At 40.2% G+C, this 13362-nt stretch overlaps 1 protein-coding gene across 3 annotated transcripts in view; it reads right to left on the reverse strand.

Moving 5' to 3' along the window:
* Positions 1 to 13362, reverse strand: part of PLXNB2 (plexin B2) — a 252944-nt gene that overhangs the window by 169312 nt on the left and 70270 nt on the right. For all 3 annotated transcript variants that reach the window (XM_054272722.1, XM_054272730.1, XM_054272715.1), the window contains exon 3: positions 1912 to 2099. The gene's annotated coding sequence lies outside the window, so the exon portion shown is untranslated. The remainder of the gene's footprint in view (positions 1 to 1911; positions 2100 to 13362) is intronic.

Genomic DNA, 13362 nt, shown 5'->3' on the forward strand with positions numbered 1-13362 from the left:
CTTGTCTCATTTTATTAAAAAGCAAAAGGATGCAAATCTCCCTTTCAAAAGAACAGAGCTCAAGAAACAACTAGATTAGTGAATGCTTCTTTAAGTAGAACCTTTAATCAGTCCTGTTATGTGAAATTTGCAGTAATTTCAGTAAAATTTGATGTAGTTTGATGCAGCTTATCAAAACATTTAATATTTGCAGAATATAAGATCAAGCACCTTTTGAACACCAGACTTTCCAGTCAGACACAGAAACAAGCTGAGACACTCGGTATTGTCAGACACACCTTTTTACATTTTTGGAAGATTTACCACAGGAGAGACAGATTGAGAAAAGCTGACTTTCAGCAAGGCAACGATGTACAGCCAAACACGCAAGCACTCATGTTGTCTCAGCTGTGGGAGCACTAACCCTGGCCAGGCAGAGGCTTTCTGAAACCATGCTAGCTATACCCACAAAAAACCACTTCTGACTACTTTCAGAACATATGCTCTGTTGTTCACATAATTGGTTTAAAATTCCACAGCAAAATTACTCTGCAATTACTTCCTTTCAGTGAGTCCACTTCTTACATTGGCATCCCCCACAGGTCCCACCTTTGTTCCTCAGTGATACTCATCTTGCCTGATGTGCATTTCTAAATAAGCTTAAATAGTGCCTATTTCTGTGTTATTTCATGCTTTTCCCTACATTTTCAAAAATCATGATTTTAGGTGCATAAATGAGTGTGTAGAGGCAGAATGCACATTTTTGGTTTAGAACAGCTGTTTTCAGCTGTTTTCACTTCTATTTATTCTGCAGCACATATGCATGGAAAACTGTATTTTGATTCTTCCTTTCCCCATTTGTTTTTAAGGGAAAATAAAACTTAAAACACAGAAACATCCAAACCAAACAAACAACATCCCCCCCAAAAAAACCAAACCAAAACAACAAACTACTAAAAAACCTAAACATAACCCCTCCCAAATGGTATGAGGTCAGATATTCAACACTAGAACACACTTGTTTCCTTAACTTGGCTCTTCCTAAATTTTGCTTTGCCCTCCCACCATTTCCTTTTTCTTTGGTGCCAGGCAGGAGACACGTGTTTCTCTTGCTGGAAAGGCTGAGTGTTGTATTCCAAAAAGTTCAGTCTATGGACAATCATTACTGGTAACTGTGAGGAAGACCGTTCACAGGATCCAGAGTCTCTCCTTCCCCTCCAGGCTTGTGCCAGACTGGAAGCAGAGCTCTCAGTGGCAGCGCCTCCAGGAGCATCACAAGCACCAAGAAAGCTGCCAAAATGGATTTAAACCATTTTGCAGCTGAAGAAAGTCCAAGAACCATGTTTGTGCAACCCCTTTATCAATCTTGCTTCAGATCTCTTTGGCCCCTTGAGAATAAAGAAGATTTTACATGCTGGTTCCTGAGAAACCTGCCGAGCCAACACAGGCTAATCAATGTGAACAGGTCCTGGAAAAGAAGTTGACCAAATCTCTCCCATCATCCTCAGGGTCACAGTCAAACCCACACACCTTGGAGATTCAGGTCAGCCACACAGCTGCTCAGCATCCCCTGGGAGGCTCAGAATGTAAGTGCAAAATTAGGGCAAGCACAGCAGTAGGCTGCAGCGTGTTGCTGGCAGAGGCACAAACCTGCTCCTCTACCCAGCACACCATCTATAAATAGGTTTATGAATACAGAACCTCTGCCAAGCTATTCTTGCTTTTTTTTTTCCCCTTGCTAATTTTTAATGCCTCTTGCAAGACTGACTCCTACAAGTTTTATCTCCATTAGTATTAATAAACACTTATTAAATGCTCCAGCAATGTCTGAAAGCCTTGATAAATAGCAACAAATTTGTCTAGAAAACCAGAATATGATTTTGCATTTAGAAAACTCAATTGTATTAAAAAAGAAGAAAAAAACGAGCTTACCTGAAAACAGAAAATTCACATGAAAAATCTGTGTGCACTCCACAGCTTGGGAAACAAGAACCCACTTCTTCTGGGACTTCAAGAGGAGACAGGGCAGTGTCAGTGCTTGCTCTTGTTCAGCTGTGCTCCTGGGGGTTCCAGCTGAGCCCCAGAGCTGAGCCTTGGGCTGTTCCCCTCACTCTTGGCACCTGCAACAAGAGGAGAGGCGCTCAGCTCCCTTCTGCACAGCAGCAGCACAGCGTTCCTCAGCCCAGGCACGGCGAGGGATGCCTGCACTGCCCCACTGCTGCACACACAGCCCCAGAGCAGGGAAACCCAGTACAGAGCCATCAGTGACAGGCATGGCTCTCTGCTCCTCTGCACCAAAGGTGCCCTCCCAAGATACCCTGGGGACACACAAAGCACTGGAAATCTGTCTACAGAGCATCCTAACTCTCCCTCGCAGGGACCACTTTTCTAGATAACAGTAGCCCCATAACAAACCTGCTAAAGCCCAGACTATAGCAAGAACACTTTATGGTAAGAATTTTGTTTTGAGCTGCCAGTTTTTGGGTGACCAAACCAGCCAGGACTAATTTCTAACAGGGGCATTAACCAAAGACTTAAATTACCTTGCACTTTCATCTGGTATCATTCTCTTGCCACTCTGTTTTTTCCCTTTCCCTCTCAACCCTTACATATTTCACCATCCATTTTCAAAGATGGATGACTAAATGAAGCCCTTTATTAAGGCTCAATTTTCAAAAGCAATGTCACCTTCCAGTTTCCCTTTGCTTCAAAAATTAGCTTCTAGGGGCATTTTCTTGAAAAGCCTACATCTATACTTATTTAAACTTTCTGGGGAATAATTGAGTATGGAAAGTAAGGTTTAGCCTGATTAAATTTTTATTTCCATCTAAAAATAAAAGGAAATGCACAGTAAAGAAGTAGGAAAGCTTGAGCCTCTCTATTTTTTTAAACTTCTGAAAGAGGAAGACAAAGGAGACATATTATAATAAATTTTTTCCTTTCAGAATTCCTGAGAAACTTATGAACATATTCTTAAGTTTTGAGCTCTGTAAAGTTGACTGCTAAATGCTTGATGTGTTCTGAGCTAGCTGATCTTGCTGGCCCCAATTTGAGCCATAGGACTACATGACCTCTGGGGGTCCCTTCCAAACCAAGCTATCCTATGATTTTTTCCAAAGGGAACGAAGACTGGTCTGTGCTTTTCAGAAACACAGCCAACCTTTTATTTCACGTTTGCCACCACTTCTACTATATGTATCTTCTCCAACAAGGAACTTTTCAACAGCTGAAATCTATACTCATTTTATATATGAAAACTCTAAGTTATTTAAATTCCAAGTTATCAGAAGTATCTTGTCACAAAAAATGAAAGGATTTAAACTAGCCTGGTAATAAAACTAAGAGAATGCATCCTAAGTCCTCCACTAGATAACACTAAAGAAGGAACTGGGGGTAAAAGAAAGTTGGTGTTTCCTGTAGAAGAAACTCCAGCTTTACAGGAATACATTTTCTAGCTGCGATTCTGACGGCAGGACACTTATTTTTTAAAGCATCTCTCATGTCACATGGCTGTCAGTGAAAGCAGTGGAATCCCTTGCCCAGCCCACACCTCTCCCTGCCAGCATCACCCTGCAGTCACAGCTCCCCGTGCCAAGGCCCAAGGTCACACACGAGCCCCATCTCCTGTGGATCCTCACACGGCCACAGCCCAGCCCTCCAGCTGCCTCCATCGTGGCCCTGTGTCAAACCTTCTAGCTTTACTCCACAGTAAAAAGCTGACTTTTCAAACAGCCTCTTGGAAGATAAACATTCTGAGGCTTTTTCTCCCCAAAAATTCTTAAGCATGTGTGTTTCTTGATTAATACTAAACAAAAAGACCCCTTGTGCAATAAAGTAAGATCTTTTTCTGTTTCTCCATGTACCTGCTCTCAGCAGAGAGGAACAGAGGCATTATTTAATAGATAAGATGTTCGGGAAATGAAGTACAGGAATTCCAGTTCTAAAATATCATAAAGACAAGATATTAAAATAAAAATTAAAAATAGTTTTTCCATCATTAATGTGAAGGAATGCCATACAGGATTGGAAATTTCTCCTCAAATCTAAGTCAGCCTTATTCCTGTTGCTCTGACACTTCTGTCATGGCTGTCTTCTCCCTTGCCCTTCTCCAAGGGGGAAGTGCCTTCTCTCAACCCCAGCAACACACTAGCCATCAGACTCTATCACTGCTTCTGCTGCAAGGGAACACTGAGACAAGAAAAGGGTAATCCCCTCAGAAAACCACTCATATGGGTCTACCCAGCAAGTGGATACATATTTTTTCTTTCATTTTTCAAGAATCACACAGGTACTTCTCTATTCTAATAAAATTATTTCAAATAAATAATTTGAACAGCACACCACGACCACTTTTAAAGTTGAGCCTTAGACTCAAACAGATTTTAAAAGAGACTGTTGTTAGATATGAAGAGCTTTTTCTTCAGCATGCCCATAGTTTGCTTCAAAGCTCCTTGTTTAAATAGGAACAGTTGACATGCAAAGTCAAATTTAAGGATCCTGGGAATAGCTGTGCATGACGGGCAGCTGGCAGGCAGGTCTGCTGAAAGGATGCAGTTCTGCACATGAAGTCACAAGAGTAAGATTCCTAATTATATGCAGTAACCAAGGCATGGAAGAAAAAACAGTTCATCAGTTAGCATCCAGCGGCACAGTGAGGAAGCTTTGTTCTCTCCTCTGGAAAGAGGACAGTCGATACTGCTCATATCAAAGCCTGGATCCACAGCCCTCCAGGCTTAATTAGAAAATCATGAAGAGCACAAAATGGCATTGGATACAAAATGATCATTTTTCAAGTAAATTTAGTGGAGTGAGCACTCTCACATTTACAATCCACACTCCCTTATCCACCCTTTTTCCCTCGTTAATGATACAGAGTTGGCTGCAGATGCAACAAAACCTGTCAGCAACTGCAGGGTGTCCTAAAGCAAGTCTTGCCTATTATTCCAGCTGTACAGATGAAGGTCGCTGACACTGCTAACACCTCTGACATTTTATAATCAATTGCCAACATTTGCAGAGGAGAAAATACCACTAGCTTTGAACACACTCAGAAAGAAAGAAATTCTTCTCAATTAATTTTAAGCTTGCTCTCTCTGAGCCAAAACATGAAACATGAGGCAACCTAACAAGTCAAATATTAGTGAGATTGTTTCCTGGCAGCCAATGCCATATTCCGTTTGTATATAAACAATTGTAGTTTATCCATCTCTTCAAAACAACTGCAGTATGAATCATTATAAGGACAATGTCAGAGAAAACTGCCAAATACTATTAGCTGAAGAAAAATAATAATTTAACTTTAAAAGCAACTGAATATTAGACTATCAGCAAGTTGCTAACACCAAATACCTATTGGTGAAATGTAGTATTTTGTGGATTAGACTCTTGGAAGATGAAATGGGATGACCTCTACCTATACCTTCACTGCTGGTAAAGAATGATGAAGCTCTTGCCATACAGTGCACATTCACCTCATGCCTGCTTTCCAGAACAGGAACAGAAATTGCTGCCTTTTAAACTAGTCTTACATTGAATTTTAGCCAGCTACAATATTCCACTGCTATAGCTAAGGATGGAGGGCTAAGGAAGAGATTTTAAAACAATAATTTGTAAAGGGTCCCCAAGTCCTATCTGATTTATAAACTGTCAATGTGCTTGATGAGTTCAGCAGCTGAGAAGCCCTGGATCTGACATTATTGCCCTTACTCAATAGTTCAAAGCAATCATTTTGAGTTAATACAGGGCCTCAGAGAACATGGGGATCTCTAACTTAAGACCTTCTAAAGATCTATATTTGGTCAAATTTGTTGCTCCTGACAGTCCTCCTCACCCTCCAGCTGCTAATTCAAACAACCAGTCCACCCTTGCTTTTCACAGGAGCTCGTTGCTGTACGTTTTAACATTTGCATCAAATACAATTGCCAAAGGCACTCCAATTTTCACTAATAGTTATCATTAGGAGGGGGAAAAAAAAGTATTTTTGTCCAAAAAGAGCCATTTCCTGATGTTTAGCATAGGCAGAATAACGGTCACAGGCAGCATCTTGGCTCAGCAGGCAACAGTAGTGGGTGGTAAATGAGAGCGCCGGGGAGGGGACAGATCTTTTTCCAGGGGGGAGAGGGGGCAGTGTCTGCTAAAGGAGGCACCCTGATGGCAGCAGATTTATGCATCCACTCTTGTCAGTCTAGGAGGAGGGAATCATTATGCAGGGCCAGCTGCAGGGGTGTGCACTGCTGTCGGGAAAAATTAGGAGTCTAGCAATGAACTATAAAGAAGGGAGAAATGACAGTGTGAATGAAAACTCCATGATAAACCCATTTAGGCTCTCTTCACCCTGGGATGAAATATGAAGCATAATCTCTTTGGCATATATGCTGGCAGAGAGTCAAACAAATATGCCTAGGTGCTCTCAGGCACACGGCCCAGAATGTGCAATGACAGCCTCCACCCAAAGGACCGTGACTGCCCAGGGTGTGGGGCAAGAATCCTCCCTCAGCAGGTCAGCTCAGCCCTGGGGAAGGGTCACAGCACACCCACATGCTTTTGGGAGAAATCTCCTCTGCTGCCCAATGCCTGCTTTGTGCAAATACCTTGGAAGGAAAGCTTTTCCATTTGAATACCTTGAGGGAGTGTGGGGGGTCAGGGTGGGCACAGAGATGACCGGACTATAAAAGAGTGAAAAGCACCCAAACGAAGGCCCTGGTATTTCACCCTTATTTGAGAAAATGATAACTTCCCAATTTTATGTGGCATTCCTTCCCCTGGGAGAATTTCTGAGGTGGGGAGGTCTGCATAACTTCTTGCCCTGTTTAAGGCAGAAGTGTGTTTTTTCTCCTGTGCTAAGACATTCAGAGATAAGAAATATTCCAAATATTTTTTCATTGCGCTTAGTTATAAAAAATATGGATATTTGGTCATACTGGTATCAGAAAACAAGGGAATAGGGAAAGAGCAGGCAAGGAAAGCAGTGCTCTTCAATACACTCCCAAAAGCCCCTGGTTACAATTCAAGCCCCAAGCCTAAGAGGGAAGGTGTTTGGTAGCTTTTCCTTCTGCCTGTCCTGCCCACTCTTCAAACCTAGGGGCTGGTGAAACTCTTTCTGGAATGCTAATGCCTTGCTGAAAGCCAGGAGATACAAAATGGGAGCTGTTTGGAGAATGCTTTCCTGGGGGAAAAAGGGAGGGAGGGATGTACTTCAATACCTTATTTAAAGTTACACATAGGGACCCATAGTGTTAGGCATATTTTTACCAGGAACAGAAGAAACACATTTTGCTCAGCATGCTATCATTGTAAATTCTGCCACTCTATGTCCTACAGTGTAAGCTCTACGAGATACAGTTTGATGAGAAAGGTTTGTTCAATTAAGTGTGTGAGAATCAGGGAAAACAAAAACAAACCACGAGCAGCTCTACTGTAAAAGTCCTTCTTTCTACTACACAGCACATTTGGAAACATGGGTAATTATTCAATTCTCTGTAAAATACTTTGAGTATTTTTTAAGGCAGCTCTGCTATAATTCTTCCTGGTGGCATCATCTATCAAGTGTAAAAAATATTTATGCTACCAGGTGTCAGATTAAGACACCACTAACCACACTGTAACTACCTGGTGTGTTTTACAAACATTTATACCCCGTATAGGTCTAACAGCTAAAAAAACTGCAAAAGCTCAAAAGTACATTAAAAAAATCACTCCAAAACAATGTTGATACATCACTTCATTAACATTTTGAAGGTGTAAATGGGGTACTGAAGTGAAGAATGGGGTCTTCTGATGAAGTAAATGGAAGATATCTACATGCATGAAGGCTCAAAGAACATAATTCTGAAGGCCACTGTTTGATCAGAGTTTTGTGAGAAAACACAGAAATAAACCACGAGCTGTTACAGTGAGCAACAGAAATAAAACTGGCAAATTTCTAAACTACAAAACTGTATAACTGTCAAAGTGCAAAAAATACTTCTTACAGCTACATGGTTATGTTTCATTTTTTTTCCTAAGAAAAGTAAGGACAGGCAAATGTATAATTTTAACATCAATTCAGGAAAAGCTTTAATAGTAAGATACCAAATATATTATGGAAAAACGAAAAGGGACACAGTTATTTATCTGACTTGAAAACAGCACAGTGTCAAGTTAATTTAAAATTCAATTTCAGTTTAAAGCATTACAAGGAAGAAAGAATCCTATGTATCATAGGCTGTAAATTGAAATCCTAGCAAGGTTTTTGTCTGCCAACTAGCTGTGTATCAGCTATAAAGCCAGATTGCAGGTGCTTCTTTTAGGAGATTGGGCTGCAAGGCTCATATTCCGAGAAGTTTGTCATTTACTATTCCCAAAGGCACTTTATTTAAATTTTTTTTTATAGCCAGTTAGTTAATGGAAAGCTGGCAGTACAATAACCCAGAGGTAATTTCAGCAAGGTACAGTACGTGATGCAAAAGCACAGAGGGTCCTACTCTGTGGAAGTCACCAAGAAGGTGCACATTCATATAAACACATCTCTTATAAAAGCAAACATGCAAAAGCAGTTTGTCTGCAAAAACAGCTTTTAAGGTGGCAGGAATTTAATAAATAAATAAATAAATCTTGGAGTTGCTTCCCCTTTCTAGAAAATACATCTGCACAAAGGTGTTTCATTTAAACTCTACACAAAACCTTGAACACAATGGTTTGAGGGAAAAGGCAGGATAATCCTCCCAGTTTTCTGAGCTGAGGGATAAACAAAGCTGATAGAAAGGACATTTAATTCACCCCTGAACTCCAAACTGAATGAAAGCCTACTCAAATTTGGTACATATTATAAAAATGTGACTCAAGGACAAGCGCTAGACTTCCAGCTTCAGAAGGTTCCTGCAAAGTGCAGCAACCAGTCTGGTCAGAAAGGCAAATTCTGCTCAGAAAGGCAGATTCTGCTCCTCAGCCACCAGCCACTAACAACCCAGCTGGCCAGCAGACAGGAGCAGGGCTGGAAGGGCATGGAAAAGCTGCACCAACAAAGAAAATAAATGTGTATCCCTGACCTCCGCTCCTCCAAAAGAAAGGCAAAGAAAAGCTGCCATTTACAGCAGCTGGGCTACTTTTATTTAGTCACATAGGCCTTGAACCTCCTTGTACAAACACTGTGAAACCTCAAAACCTTGCTGAGGGAGCAGATGAGCACCTTGGAAAGCTTAGTTTTGTCAAAGTGGAATTTAAGGTGTGTGCAAATTGGTACCTAGAAAAGGGTAATCTTTGAGGACATGAATTTATCTCCACTGACATATCCACAGCTGGGAATCAGTGTGAACAGCTTCCTCATGCTGATACATTCCACTTCTTTTTCAAATGGAAAGATGCGGAAAACATTATTAGAGGTGATAGAAAAATGTTTTTGTACTGCAGTAATGGCTTTTATCCTATCTTTGAAAATTACATAATTTTGTGTAAATTTATCATATATGCCCACTATATAGTTACATTCATTTTTCATAAAATAATAATTTTTAAAAATGCTGGAAGATTTACAAACACTAAGGAGGGAGGAATTTGATACAGCTTAAGATGGAAAAAGAAACCTTTTACCCTTAAATATTTTTTTAAAATACATCTGGCCCCTTCCTGCTCCCACAGCAATACATCAGTCTGTGGTTATGCTCCTTTCCACTCCCCTTCAACTCCCCACTTAAACCCTCACCATTTAAATGGCTTATTCACCTTTTTGCCTTACCAATGTGTTGGAGAGTTTTTCAAGAATGGCTTAAAGAAAGGGGCCATGAGACATACAGTTGAGAGAAAAGTAGAAGAGAAAAGTAAAGCAGTTTCTAACAGTTCTCAGCCTTCTGATTTGTATAAACTATTAGACTCTCTTTATAAACAATAAAGTTCTCAGACTGTCTTCCCATAACAAGAAGAACACCGTCTCTGGGAAAAGCTGGCACCCTGAGAACTGATGAAGAAGTTTCGGGAACACTGGTTCTGTTTTTAATAAACAATTGTAGGTATTCTAAAACAAGAGGAGTGGTTAGAAATTTCTCTGTTAGCCTATCATGACATTGGATTACAGAATATGCATGAAGTTCGTTAGTACTGTTATTTAAGGTGATTGATTGATCAATAAAGTTGGAGTTCAATGCATTAAAGGATGGTCGTCTCCCCTTCATCTCCAACACCAATGCATTTTTGGACTTACAGCTCTAAGGTAAATTTCAAAAAACTTTTCCTGGCATTTAATAATATGGAAACCACCACCACTGCTCCAATATTTATACACATGGAATTACAAAAATATACCATTTACTCTAATGTATTGCTCTTTCCCTGCTTCCTACTCCAGCAGAAAACAGAAAGGGTAAAGTTTAGCAGCGCTAAGGAATTGACTTAAGATATCTTCACTATGCAGTGCCCTAGTGAGAAAGGTTTACATCTGAATTATGCAGTGTCCATTGCAGAATGGCCAAAACAAGCCTCAGTTTGCCTAAATCTCTGAGTAAACTAAGAATCACTGTTTTTAAAAAAAACAAACACCAAAATAATCCAAATTTAAAACCATGCTTCATCTTTTACTAGGTAAACCAGGCCACAGCACAGGGATGTTGCACACAAGAGGACACAATATTTGCTTTCTTTCCAAGCTGTCCCTGACACAGCATGTGACCCTATTCTAATGCTACTTTTTACTAAAACATTTTTTGGTTGCCAGATGTTGCACAACCCAAAGAAGGAGGACTGGGAGCTGGAAATGCCAGCTGCTCCAAGATAATTTGCCTTGGACTAAAGCAGCCTGAGACTTGAGTGTTCCTCACATGATGGAGAGAGCCTTCTGTGCAGGACTTGAGGCTTCAGATTTTACCAGTTTGATGGAGTTTGGGAATTCAAGTTTTACTAGACTCTGCATCACTGTCTGATACCATTTGATTGTGATATGGGCCAAACCAACTAGCAAAGGTGATCAGAGATGATTGTACGCAGACGTGACCACAGGGTTTTCATAGGAAGGCTCACAGTGTACCATGGAGTGGGTAAAAGGATTAAATCCTGCATCAAACTCCATCCCACTGCACATGTAAGAACAAACAGTGGTGCAGCAGAAGACCAAAAGCAGCCTAAGATTTTACATTTAATTGTCAATAATTTCGTCTCAAAAAACTAAAAAGAGATTGTTTTAAAATAATTTAAATGTTTCAGTTTTCCCCCTTACATTTGGTTTGCACACCAAAGTGATAAAAAAGCTTCAAATATTCCAGTATTATGCAAAAAAATTTAAAGTATTGGTAGTACCTCAGGAAAAAAAAGAAAACTATCTCAGAAAGCTCAAAAATATAATCAGATTCTTTGAAGGCATTTTCTGTTCCTCTAAGACTTTTATACTAATTGGCGAGCCCCTCATTTAATCTCTTATCATTACCGATCATTTCTAAATGACTGAGATTTAGGATACAATATTTTAATACTAATGGTGCACCTAATGAGATCAGATTTTTAATAAGATTCTAGGCATTTATATTAGAGAATGGCTTTGACAAAAAAATAGGAAGGTAGCTGTATATCATTAAGAGTGAGCCTGTTCAGATCATTATAATCACATTTGCTATTCTTTTTTCATATACCAATACATGGTATAGGTGAAAATCACACAAATATATAAATCCTTGATACAAACACAAAATGCCTGCAGGTCCATTTATATCTCATTTTCAGTATATACACAAAACTTCCAGTAAAGAGATGCTATGGAGGATAAACACATGCCACTTGTGATTAACTTAACCAGATCTAATTTGGCCAGCAACAACGTTAGCTACTCCCTAAGTTGTTTATTGACCACTATCAGAAAAACAATTCAACATCCACGTCAGTACTGATATTCTAATTTTAGTATTATCACTTTTTATTCCTCATCTTGCCTGTGAAGTACATAATTATGAAAAGCAATTGTCATCATATATATAGGTGTCAATAACTACTACTAAAATTCTGCTGCTTCATTTTTGTGCAGAAGTATATCTAGAGCTACTGCAGGTTGCCAGTAAGACTGCAGTGTCCATATGTTAGATTATATACAGCCTAAGCAAATGCTGAGGCACATCATCTTTCAGTATTATAGCAATTTCAGGCTTGGCCTGATTTTCCTACAGAAATACAACCAATTAGTATTCAATTTTGAGCCATACCAGAAACACTCTTTCAATAGATTCAAGTGCCTTGATCATTTGCAGCAGCTCTTTTGATGTGACTAACCTGAAAAAAAAATTGAACAGACAAGAATGCTTTATTTCTGTTCATTCCTGAGTTTATTGCCACTCCTGTTTCTGTGCCCTTCCCTCCTTCACTTGGGTGCAGTCCAAGCCATCCAGGCCTCCCAGGACAGGGAGGAATCCTTGACCCACATTTGGAGGTTAAACTCGTGGTGGGCTTCTGGGGTTTAGTGCAGGCAGCACGAGATCACCTGCCCTGCTGCTCTTTCCAGGCTGAGGACACTGAGGTCTCTGTATAAAGTACTGTTTGTTCAGAAAAACAACAATGTGAAGAGAGGCCTGGCCATAGCAGGGAGTTAACAGATCTGCATGCTCACAAGGAGTCATGTGCCTCCTGCATGAAAGCCCTGGAACAGCTTGCCTGGCTGCTCAGCTGAGCCTTGAGACTGTGCCTGGGAGATGTCATTTGCTGCAGTTTGAAGTCCTTTTACCACAGTCTACATAAAGGCAGGAAATATCCATAGTTCCTCTACAGGAAAAACTGTCTTTAGAATCTACAGTGGTATTTTATCACTTCACCTATTCAGGCTGGAGCACAAAGCCCAAGAGAGCAAAGAGAAAGAATGCCCATGCAGTCAGTCAACACCACAATCCCTGATGCTGCTGTGTACCTCCAGAGCACTTGCTGATGTCCATATTGATTTGCCTGCTGAGGAAACCCCTATTCTATACCCATAACCCAATTGTTCCTGCAGAGACAATTGAAAGGTAAATGTAGACAGATTTCTGTAAGTTCCCAGCAGAGTCTTCCAAGAATTGTCCACAGATTTAGCCAATTGGGTACCTATTCAACTTGCTATTCTCCATCTTAAACTTCTTATAAATAAGACATGAAGGATAAGAAGTTTTGATCCAACCAGAAAACATAATTTGTGCCGAAAGCTTGTGTTAGTGCTAGTTGCCATTAAACCTCACAACTACACTGCAAGTCAGCCTGAAGAGAAAGTGTCCTTCTATTGCCAGGTATAAGTCAGTTCACAAATATGGTGTGCATAGGAATAAGAAAGTTAAGGTACAGGATCAGTGCCAGGATACAAACATACTATGCCTACACATTGTTATTCCCATTCAAACACTCTCACCTACTCTAGTTCTGAAATGTATTATCTTCACTTATGAGTAAATACCACTGTAATGAATACTA

The sequence above is a fragment of the Melozone crissalis genome, unplaced genomic scaffold (genome assembly GCF_028551555.1).
Source record: "Melozone crissalis strain CALT ecotype California unplaced genomic scaffold, PUWL_Pcris_2 ptg000004l_1, whole genome shotgun sequence".
NCBI lineage: Eukaryota > Metazoa > Chordata > Aves > Passeriformes > Passerellidae > Melozone > Melozone crissalis.